Raw genomic sequence first — 12,921 nt, 5'->3', positions numbered from 1 at the left:
CGCTATAACTTTTATGTTTGTAAATATTTTTGGACAAAAATTTATAATTGGATGCTTTTAAGTAGGATAAATTATAATGTTATACATACTTTAATGTAACTGATAGAGGTTGCAACATATGCCACATGCGTGGTATAGATTTAAAAAATATTAAAGATAAGTACATTATTTTTACAAAGAAAAGGTATACTTGTTAGTAACCTAAAAATTTTACCGTTTTCGAGATAATCGCATTTTATAAGTCAGTTGCATAATAATTATTAGTTTTGATATTTGTGCGGTAAAGCACTGAATACCTGTAGATAAGCATAATTCATAGTTTATTCTTATTAAAACATCTCAAAGATGATAATGTAACATTACAAAATTTTTGTTATGGCTACTAAATGTCTTATTGGAGAAAATATTCTTCATCTTCTTCTTTAGGTGCCGTGTCCGTATTCAGACGTTGGCCGTCATCATGTTTTAATTTCCCTTTTTAAGTTTCTATACCTACTGGCGTTGTATTACTTTTTCCCTAGTGTAAAATGCTGAAAACCGAAAATATGTGGTTTATGTAAGATGGTACACTACCACATTCTAGAGAGAAGGCAGTGAGAACATACTTAAATATAACTTTTCTTAACGTTGGATTGGTTGTGGCAGTCATATTCCTTGGCAATGTGGTGAGATATTGATATAATTATTTAATTTATAAAAAATCCCAAAAGAATACTTATTATTTCTTACGTAAATTGTTTACCCATTTTTATTAGAACAATTAGAAACTAAAGCACAGGTATTGAATACCACATATTTGTCTTGTTTCATAATACTTTTGCTACAAATCTAACCTTAAAGACTCATCATTTTTACAGAAACATCATCGTTGGCCTAATAACCGATATTGTTATAGATATAGTAAACACACAGGCAATTTAGTTCATCATAATATTAGTTCGTTAGTTAATCGGAATAGTCCATTTGTTCGAGATGTAATTATAGTTACTCGTAAGCTGTAACGTAATCATATAAATAGGTTATTCCGTGTGTATTAAAGTAACCAATGAATGAGATACATCACAGTTTAATACATTATTTAACCTCTGCGACAAATAAGATGTAGTTCCATATTATACCATAAGATTTGGATATGTATCCAAAAGAATATATTCATCCATTATACATAATAGCCACCACGTAGCCCAGAATTTAATCCGCTTGATTTTGGTGTATGGAGCGTATTAAAACAACGTGTCTTTAAGAATCCCATAAACATTTGCAACCAACTATGGGAAGAGATAAATACTACAGCAGTTTTTTTAAAGCCATTGAAGATATTTAATTAGAGACATAATCTTTTATGGAATATATTGACAAATGAATTAAAGAAAATGGTGGACATATCAAACACTTACTTTGACAAAAAATTATGTTATTTAGTTTAACTATTTCTTAATTTGGTTTGTACACAAACTATTTTGGTTATGACTTTAATTTTTTACATACAACATAAAATGTTTGATGTAAAATCCTATTATTCTGTTTTTTGTAAAATCCTATTATTAATTATCCTGCAGATATATTTAATTTATTTAATATTTCGTTAAGTATTAACTTTAGTTAAAGGTATTTTATACCCAAATTTAGATTTATTAATATTTTTGTCAATTTTTCTTTCATGGCCTGGAGTAATTGCCTTAAATTAGAATTATGCAGCTGATTTGTAAAATGCGATTATCTTGAAAAGTGTTGAGTTTCGAAGTTATTAACAGGTATACGTTTCTTTTGTTAAAATAATGTATCTTTAATATTTTTTGTCACAAATACAGATAACTCAAAGAGCAAAAAAGTTAAGTGCAAATTTATGCTACATATGTGGAATATGTGGCGCCCTCTATTAGCTACATTAAAGTGTGCATTAAATTATAATTTCTTATATTTAAAAGTACCCATTTGTAAATTTTTATGAATAAATGTTTACAAACATGAAAGTTATAGCGAAAAATAAAATTTTAAATTTGCACTTTAACACCCTGTATCTCTCTTAATATCAACATTTTATTAAAGCAATATTGCTTAAATCGTAATATTTTAAAGTGTAGAATCTACTGTTTCTTTTTGTACAATTACTTAAGGACCACCCTGTATATACCGGGTGGACCAAAAGTCAGTTAACCTATCAAAAAAAGTCACGTGCAAGTTGTTTGCCGCGTCTCCAAGAAAATATTTCATGCTATGTGAGGGGCAAATGATTAGTATTCTTTGACTATGACTAGTCTAGACGATGACTAGTCAAAAAGAGTACAGCTCCGTACAAACTACACGACAGCCGAACGCGTGTGCCTTTTGTCAGTGTAGCTGCGTTACAATGCAGACTACAACAATATTTTTGAAGAGTTTGCGGCACAGCATCCCAACAGACCTGTTCCTACGAGACAAACGGTGTATAAATATAAACTTTATCTATTTATCAGAATAGCGTTCAACGAAGCACCTACCAAATCTTGTCGGTCTATATTTTTTATTGAAACGGTAAATTCTGAAAATTACCTGGAACTTCTCATCTTTTTTTACAATTTAAACAGAGAACTTAAAAATAATCCACAGTTAAAAGGTATTCGATATTTTCAGCAAGACGGCGCGCGGCGCACCGTCTCATTACGGATTGCAAGTTCGTGAGTTTCTGAGGGAACAGTTTAGTGATTGAATAAGGAGAAGAGGCACAAATTGAATGGCCCACGCGTTCGCCGGATTTGACGCCCTGTGGTTTTGCCTTGTGGAAAGTACTTAAAGATGAAGTTTTTGCTACCCCAATACGAGATATGCAGCACTTAAAAGTACGATTACAGAAGAATTTTAAATTCTCTGTGCCAACTTGGAATTCTGTAGAAAGGCTTGTTTCATTGTGTATAAGCGTTGCCAAAAAAGTATTGATGAAGGTGGTTTACATTAAGAACATAAAATGTAAAGTATGCACTTATTTGTACCTACTTATTTACCATAAACAAAAAAATGGTTAACTGACTTCTCTGTACACACACACATATATATATATATATATATATATATATATATATATATATATATATATATATATATATATATATATATATATATATATATATATATATATAACGGGACACTGACATTAATGAAGTCACTTCATCGTTCTTTGACAGAACCAAAATATGAAATTCCCCAAAATTTTAAAAACCCGAAAAATAAGATTGGTCAAGTGGTTAATATTCCTGAATATTAAATATACTGATGCTAATCTTAACAGTCAATCTAAAAAGTCAAAGTACAACAATTAATATATTTTGGATATGTAATAATGATACCAGACAGACGCAGGCAATATAGAGAGACTCATCATTCATGTAAAGATTGAAGGCAGAAGACCACAAGGAATACTCCCAATAAGACTAGATCACAAAAGACCAATGCATGAATTAATAGAAATGACCAGAGAGAGACGTATACGGAGATGGACCATATACGACGTGACGACGATCACTATACTCCCTCTGGGGTATTAAGACTGAGAAGAGAGAGATCCCATAATGAAAAGCGGTATTTTTCATAAATTTAACGAAACGCAGTCCTTTACTCTGACGGATACATTTTAGTCCTAAATTCAAGTACAGTCCATCTTTTCGATATTTTGATTAGTCTTTTAGACTATCAAGAATATCTCAAACTACGTTGTAGGGTACAGCTTTCAGCTCTTTCTGACGTTAAAGACTTACAATCAGAAATAAGTGAAACAAATTTGTGAGATGATCTTGGTACACTGAAACTGGCTAAGACTGAAATTAAGATCAACTCGGCAAAGTTCATTAAAGTGGATGTACAGTTCAAAATCATGACATCTAACGATTTTGTACTTGGTTGAAAGTTCTTCCAACGTTCTAACACGTTCTCCGTGTAACGTTGTAGTATTGTTATAGATGGAAGTAAATGAATTGAAACTATTCAACGAGTTTCAAATTTTGCCGGTAACATAATAAACAAAAAAAACGTCGGCAAAATCACTAAACATCAAATAAAAGGTTCGACAAATTGTATCTGAACTTCCTCATACCTTTTCTCATCGGAGACTTAATAAAGTAACGTGATAAATTGTACGTCCGTGAAAACACAAAAGATCCTTGTCGCACATTGAAGCGGAATATTTTGTCAACTGGCCAATGTAAAAATAATAAAACTCGAACGCGAACAAGTAAATATATCCAAGAACAGGATACTGAACTCTAAATCGGTAGTTTGTTAGTATTCTACGAAAAGTTACATACGTATAAGGAAAGAGACTACTTTGGTACTAACCAGAAAACTTGTTGAGTCTAGTAAATAAATAAGAAGTGATGTTGTTAGAAACAGACTGTATAATGCTAGTTTCAGTTACTGTTACCTAATAGATTTTCTGGTGGAAAATAATTTGTTTAACAAGGTTCTATGAAACTGTTTTTTGTTCTCAATTGATGTAATGAAAATTGCATTTTAACTATGTTTGACGTTTCGATTTTCACTCCGGAAATCGTTTAAAAAATATATTTTAAAAAAATCTGCGAAAATCTTAACCAACAAGTTGGAGGATAACCTCTAAGAACAATTTGTTGGTTATACATTTTCTCAGATTTTTTTAAAATAATTATATTTTTGAAAACGATTTCCGGAGTGGAAATCTAAACGTCAAACATGGTTAAAAATGTAATTTTCATTACAGTCAATTGTGGCTTAATCCCATATAAACATAATATTTAATTTTTTAACAACTGACAGACTAACTATAACAGACAAAACCAATTAGATTCATTATTGCCAGTATATTGGCATCTACGTGTAGTATGCGGTAATATGTGATACGGTATCAGTATTAGAATATACTTGTTTTTGCTTATAACCGAATTCCTAATACAATTAGTTTTCTCCAAATGTATCTCTTTAATCCCGAATTTTTGTGATAACATCTCACATATGAAACATTTGTTATTTTTAACCTCATCGATAGACAAAATGTTATACGCTAACCTTAGATAGTTTAATCTTTGTCCATATAATATGTACTATAAACGGTATTCTGGAGTATTTCCCGAAATTTAGATTTTTTAACATTGAATTCACTGCTGACATTAACAATATTAACTTCTTATTACAACTCTACGTGATGTTTCTAATGAGTAAGTAATGTATATACGTAGGTTACTGATCTGTATATTAAACCTTCAAGCATGTTTTCTAATTGAAAGAATCCAAAGCGATTTCATAATATATAAAAGCCACATAAAATTTGTATTATATATATATATATATATATATATATATATATATATATATATATACATATATATATATACATATATATATATATATATATATATACATATATATATATATACATATATATATATATATATATATATATATATATATATATATATATATATATATATATATGAGATTTAGGTTTTTATCTAAGACTTAATCTTAAAGTACTTAAACTTATAAAAGTTCTCTCTAACTATGGCATTGACCAGATTATATTATATAAACTAAGATACAAATAATATAATATATAAAATTTAAAATATTTAACATATATATATATATATATATATATATATATATATATATATATATATATATATATATATATATATATAAACTATCTGTATTAAACAGTGTCAGTCAGACATTTACTCAATATTATTATTTATAGATTTGAGAAAAAATTTGCAAACAGCGGCCCGAAATATGGAAAGAGCACGTTGGCCTGGATCCTCCACCACGACAATGCCCCGGATTAATAACGCGTACTCTGTCAAGGAGTATTTTGCCAAAAACCACGTCACTCATAGAACATCTACCCTATTCGACAGATTTAGCACCCTTGCCTATTGCGAAAAATAAAATCCTGCTTAAACGAAATAGGCCACGAGTCATTAGACAATTTACAACAAAAATTGGTGCAGCTTCTTAACAGCCTATTGGAAGATGACCTGCAGCACTGCTTCTCACAGTGCAAGATTTAAATGGAGCGGTATAAGGATGCGGAAGAAGAGTATATTAGAGCAGAAAAAAGAACAATTATAAAAAATTTCTAAATAAATGTTATACCAACAGTCTTGGAACATAATTGCCAGATCTCGTATATGCTTATAACATCGGCTAAATAAAACATACAAATAAAATAACATATCAATTCATATGGCATTCCACCAATTGTCAAATCAATCATATATTTAATAATGTCCTCCAAATAAATTAAAATCATATTAGTTTTGCCATTTGATAAAATACGCTGTAATTGCTATATATCTGCTAAATAACATAGTAACTTTATTTTAAGGCAGATTATAATTAGCAGTTGTTATTATTAGAGTTATTTATTCATTGATTTACTCGTTCATACATTTCCGGTTATTGTACTCATTCTGTGTTTTATAATCCAATAAGAATAGTTTACAGAAGTAAATATGCTAGATTATGTATAATAAACCTAAATATCAATAGTAAAAATATACACGAGATAAAGTAAATACCAACAAAAATTTAACTAAACAATTGGGGGACAAGGGACAGATGTACGTTTTACAAAAAACAAAAATCGGGTGAATAAAATGCTTAAAAGCAAGCAATGAAAAACTTGAAATAAATGAATTTGAGAATAACACTAAATCGAAGTAAATGACAAAAATCCAATCTTAGAGATACAGTCATTCGGGATAACTTTGATCCACAGGGTCTAACATTGCACCATTTACTTTTTTGATATTAGTGTACGTTATAAGTAGTAGTCTTGCTGTTAAAACTGTTTAATTTGGATAAATTGCAATAGATATCTCTTTATATTGTTCTGAAGCTATTTTCTTGTGGCATGTTAAAGTACGTTTATTGACGTTTCAATTTCCACTTCGGAAATCGTTCTCAAAATACTCCTATTTAGGTTATCTAAAATGTGTATACTGTTTTGTTCTAAAAAAATATTGAATATATTTAAATGTATATTTCTTTGTTTCTTATATTAATTTTCATATAATATATGTAAACTAAAAATCTTCTTATTCTTCTACTTCTTGGAGATCTTTCGATCTGTTTAATTCTGAAGGTGCCTCTGGTTAATTTCCTGGGAGGTAGATTGCCAACTATCCCTCCATCTTTTAGGTGGTCTTCCTGGAGGTCTTGAACCGGGCGGGTTATTTTCTAGGGCAATTTTTGGGAGTATATTCTCATCCATTCGTCTTACGTACCACATCCTTTTACACTGCCTTCCCCATCTTACAATATCTTGAATTTTGCACTGCTGTCTAACGTTTGTATTTCTCACACTGTCTCTTCTTGTTTTGCCCATTATTGTTCTTAGGGTTTCCATCTCGGCAACCCTTAGCATCTGTTTCGTTTTGTTGGTATCTTCGCGCACTTCTATGCCATATGTCATGATCGGTCGTATGCAAGTCTTGTAGATTCTAATTTTACTATTTGACATCCCGAAAATGCGGATGCTTTGTTGATCTGACTCCTTAGGTCCTTTACTGGGTCGTGTCTGCTTGATATATCTATGCCCAGATATCTGAATTGCATCACTTGTTCTATGGGGTTGTTCTCAACCACTAACTTACATCTGAGCGGATCTTTTGCTATTGATTAACTAAAAATAATTTGATCAAAATCAGAATTTGATATTACATTGAAAAGCAAATCTTCAATGCTTACAATATCTTGTTCCATAAAAAATAAATTAGATCTATGAATTGTAACCTTTCGCGGATCATGGACAAACTGGCTCTATGTAGAATGTTTTCCAACCTTCTGCTTCAATATGCCGGACCTATCTTCAAGCCCTTTGGTATTAGATTGTAGTCTATATATCTTCGTAAAAATTTGATGGAATTTTGACAATCAGCCAGTTTCACTATTTTCGAAGTGGAAATTGAAACGTCAATAAACGTACTTTAACCTTTAATTGTGGCTTATTCCCATTTAAATAGTAATTAGATGTCTCTTTCATTGACATTTCCGTTTAGTTTGAAGGCGTGTAATATATGTTGTATTGTGTCAACCTAGAGTTTTTATACGATCTGTAAAGTGATATGTTGTAAATAATAATAAGTGATTACTTATAGCGATTCTGTCGAAAAAGTAAGTATGCAGAGTATTTTAATTATTTTATTAATGATTTAGGATCACTTTCGGTACATCAGAGCTTCAAGTTTCATTAACTTAACCTGGAATTGTAGCAAAAACTGACCGGCCTGATAATTTATACGATTTCAGGCTAACTTTGCACCACATTGAAACTGGTTCAAAGTTACTCTGAGGATTTAAAATCGCGGGAAAATTTATTCATTGAATTTAATTTTGTAATTTTTTATTTCAGGATTTCCCGAAATGCCGAAAAAACAGATACACATTCTACTTACTGGGGTCCGTCGGTATGTAACTAAAAGCCGATATACAGAGCAACACCTACCAACAGTACTAGAACAGGTTAAAAGTGGAATACTGAGTGAAAGGCAGGCCTCAAAAAAATACGATATCCCGAGTAATACAATTCGAAATAAATTAAAACGAAATCATTCAAAAAACGTAGGAAGACCTACAGTGTTTTCTCAAGAAGAAGACAAGTCGATAGCCAAGCATGTTATTTCTTTAAGTGATAATGGTGTAACATTTTTTTAATTAATATATTAAATTAATTTTAATTCCTTTTACCCATGTGGATGATACGTTGATGGTCGTGTTTACGATCAGAAATTTTTATTGGGAAACTACCGAAATATAACTGAAGAATCTACCTAAGTATTTATTTAAAGACGCCGGTCTGGCGAATCCTTAGTTAATCCTTTTCCGGGTTCTTTGTCATAAATTCGGTAAGTGTCGTCGAACGCCCGTTGTAATGTTTTTCGGGAAAAACCTAATCTAGGAGATTTGATATTTCATCACGTTTGTAGGTAGAAGGATACCGTTATGTTCAATGTTAATTAGAACTTTTTACCTTCTCAGAAATACATACAACTGGCCTATGATTTTTGAGTGGAAGATACCCTCACCTTTTCTTGGGTAGGTTGGTAAAATTTTAGAGGAACCAAGTCACTTCCCTTTGGGCACTCGTAGAGAAAACAAGTTACTTTTGGTGGGACAGTCCTTGCATAAGGACTAGATCTTACTGTATCTCTATTATCGTACCGTTCTCTGTGCATTTTCTTTATAAGTGTGTATACACTTGTTTAATTAAGTTTTTTTTGATCTTATACTATATTAGATTAAATATAGTTATAAAGTACCTTTCATGTTAATTAAATTCAGTGTTTAATACAAGTATAGTATTAACTTCAGTGACTTAATGCAGCAGTCGTCAGGAATTACCGTAAGTTATCATAAACTTAGTTCTCCACTTATCTGGGCGAGTAATATGGTATGGTATCATATCATCTTCCATTATCTGGACGTATCTAAAATTCATACATGTCTTCCAATGTAGTTGAAAGTAACTACTGAATTTTGCATTAAATTTAAAGAACAGTCAATATTTTGTTACGAACCAAATAATCGACTTAACCAAGTGCGGTTTGGTTAAATTTTTATGTTTTCACTTCAGTAACTTTTTTGTATTTTTGTAAATTTAAATTTTATTAATTTTTGTTATCTTTGGTGTTTGTTATAATTTTTTATTCATTTTTTTGCTGTAATATCTCGAGAATCGCCAAAAACTTTATTTGTGCATGATTATATTATATATCTTTGTAAAGGTATTTTCTAATTATATTTCTGCTTATTTTAATATGTATACCACCATTTCATAGTTGTTGGTGTATTTTTATTACTTGTGTTGCATTCAGCAGCGTCATAATTTTGTTGTTGAATATATTGTTATTGTTTTATGTATGTATTTTATTTGTCGACTCCTAACAAAGTTCCCTGATATAACCATAACTCTGAATATTTGCTTTTTACCTTTAAATATAACTATACCTTTGACCAGTAGAAAGATCAGGCTGATTAAGTTTCGTAGGTAAGTAAGTGTAATACCTTATAATATATTTATTTTTTGTTATGTAGAGTGTTAACCAAATTTATTTAATAATTAACTTTGGTAATTTTACCCATCTATCTTTTTGATTATTTCTGTATCTTTTTCTAATATCTCCTATCGTATCTTTACTTATTTCGTCCGTTGGACCCATTCCTGGTTCCAAAAGCTAGTTTCGAACCCACGACTCGCTCTCCACCAACCATCTGGCTGTCGTCCGCAGTGTCTCCATTGGTGACCTTTCTAGCACCATCCAAAAAAAGGTTTCTGAGGTTACAATGGAATTCCAATATCTTTGATGTGAGATGCATCTCATAAAGTTACCTAAATTCTCAAGGGAGAAAAGTATCACAGTTTAAGGAAAATTTGGATTGGAGCCAATTATTTTTTGAGAGAAACCTCACAGAACTTGCTCAACGGTTTCAAATGAATATTTCGAGAAGGAGAGCTAAAGTAAATGAAGAAATAATAAGTAAGTTTTTTGATAACTTGGAGATTAAAATTTCTGATGTCGCACCCAACAATATTTACAATTACGATGAAACAGGGTTCCATGACGTTCCAACAAAAAGAGAACTTTTATTCAGAATAGGATGCAGGAATCCAGAGAGAATCATAAATTCAACGAAATCTTGTTTTACCACTTTGTGTTGTGCAAATGCAGATGGAGAGTTTCTACCTCCATATGTAATAACGAGAAGTGGTCTGAAGTGGTCGGATTGGATTTTTGGTGCACCTAATGGTACGAAGTTGAACACCTCAAAATCGGGCTGGATTGAAAATTCTGTATTTGATGACTGGTTTGAGATAAATTTTCTACCATACGTCAACAAAAACGAAGTTCTTGATAAGCGACAACATATCAGCACATATTTCAATAAAGACATTAACACTTACAGGGGAATATAATATTCGTTTAATATTTTTCCCTCCAAACTCTACCCACTTACTGCAACCGCTGGATGTGGGGTATTTTACTTATTTGTGGGGTATTTGTGTTATTATTGTGGGTATTAAAACATATTGGCGCCAAATTTTAACCCAGTGGAGAGCAACCAAGGGATGAAGAAAGACAGTAGCTATGCCAAAATCAGTATTTTGCCAACTTCTCAAAGCAACCTAGACCTCGGAAAGGACACTGCAGCTCGTAATCTAAAAAAGGGGTTTTGAGGCTTCAGGAATTTATCCCACTGACAGAAACAAGGCATTGCTAAAACTTCCGTTGTATGCTCGATCAATGGGTGAAATAAATGAAGATATTGGAAAAGAATTTAAATTATACGTAGAAAAGATTCGTGAAAATGATTTGCAAAACGTTACGAGAGCAAAAAAAAAGAAGTAAACCAGTATTATCAAAACAGGAGTTCAACTACTAGCAATACTAGAAAATCTACACCAAGAGGTGGACCGAACCCACAAGATGTAATAAAACCACGAGGTGGACTAAAAACACGATGTAGATCAAAACCACGAGGTGGATCAAAACCACGAGGTGGACCAAAAACATGAGGTGGACCAAAAATACGAGGGGGTCATAGATTCGCAAGGATCTATTACGACCAACAGAACTGTTGAAGAAGCAGAATACATACCTGCAGTTGAGGACAATGTGCAAGAAAATGAAAACGTTGACGAGATAAATCAAGAACAGATGCATGCTGAATTATGGAGATCTGCACGGTCAGCGAATTTTGGAAGAAACCAATATGACTGAAATTATAGTCGAGGACTCAATTGGCTACAATTTCGACATTTACAATCTGCTAGTAGATATTGTACTGGCAGAAAGGACAGAACAGGATCAAATCGTCAGTAATGAAGATGAACACATAGTAAGTAGAATGAAGGAAAATAAAGTTAAAAACTGCAGTGAAGTAAACAAGGAACGCAAGAGAGAACAGAACAAACTGGAAAATCAGCAGAAAAGGACTTCGCATTCCCCTCAATCATTTTCCTTGGGTGAAATTGAAAGCAAGAAGGATCTGGCAGAAGCTATTAATTTTAAAAATCAAGAAATGTCTTCTGGATTGTGTTATTTTTATACTTTCAATGGTTCTATACATTCATTAGGTATAAAATGTACGAAGTGATAAGAATATTTCATTTGACGTGCATTGAAAACAACAAACTTCACAAATCAAATTTCAATATATTTATTTGTGTCACTTGTTTAAAGAAACTGTGATTCACCTATCGAGTGAAAAATTTAATATTTCTGTTGGTAAACTAACGAAGAATCTTTATTTAGTATTGTTTTGTAGGACTTTAGTTTTCTAATAAATATTTTTAATTCGTTTTAGAGTACATATTGTTGAATCAACCCATGAACAGTCATATAAAACAGAATGGTAACCAGGCCTGGGCTAAACATTTTGTGCTGTGTAACAACTGTGTAATTTTTGTACATCCGAAGTAACCTAATGCATTCTTTCAAAGTCGTCCTGATAGTTTAAAACACCAAATATATAGGATTTTCCTTATCAATGTAGATATGGTCCAAAGTTACACCCATAGCGGGTCTAAATTTGAACCATGCCAAAATATTTTGTTTCTTGATTACATTTGCTACTGTTGTAAATTTTAAGCTTGTAAGACATTATCGAACTATACACAGTAATAATATAATATAAAAGGACAACTAAGGAGGTCAATGTAAAAATAAATCAAGAAATATTTAAAAAGTGGATGTTACCCCGAATGACTATAATTAACAAATGCTATGCAGATTTATACTAAATAAAAGAGGTATCAACGGAAGACATAAAGACTACTATCTTCTTCTTCCTGATATGCCTATCCGTGACGAATTTTTTCGATCATCATGGCAATCTTTATCTTATCTGCACCAGAGCGGATAAACTGCACAGATGTTGTGTTGAACCAGGTTCTGAGGTTCTTTAACCAGGATG

General features: G+C 31.5%; 1 protein-coding gene across 5 annotated transcripts in view; it reads right to left on the bottom strand.

The window, feature by feature from the left end:
- The window catches only part of LOC140443479 (ras-GEF domain-containing family member 1B-like), a 1,395,894-nt gene that overhangs the window by 493,433 nt on the left and 889,540 nt on the right, over positions 1–12,921 (bottom strand). The gene's annotated exons all lie outside the window — the stretch shown is intronic.

Source organism: Diabrotica undecimpunctata, chromosome 6, assembly GCF_040954645.1.
Source record: "Diabrotica undecimpunctata isolate CICGRU chromosome 6, icDiaUnde3, whole genome shotgun sequence".
Taxonomy (NCBI): domain Eukaryota; kingdom Metazoa; phylum Arthropoda; class Insecta; order Coleoptera; family Chrysomelidae; genus Diabrotica; species Diabrotica undecimpunctata.
This window is presented reverse-complemented; position numbering and strand designations above follow the sequence as displayed.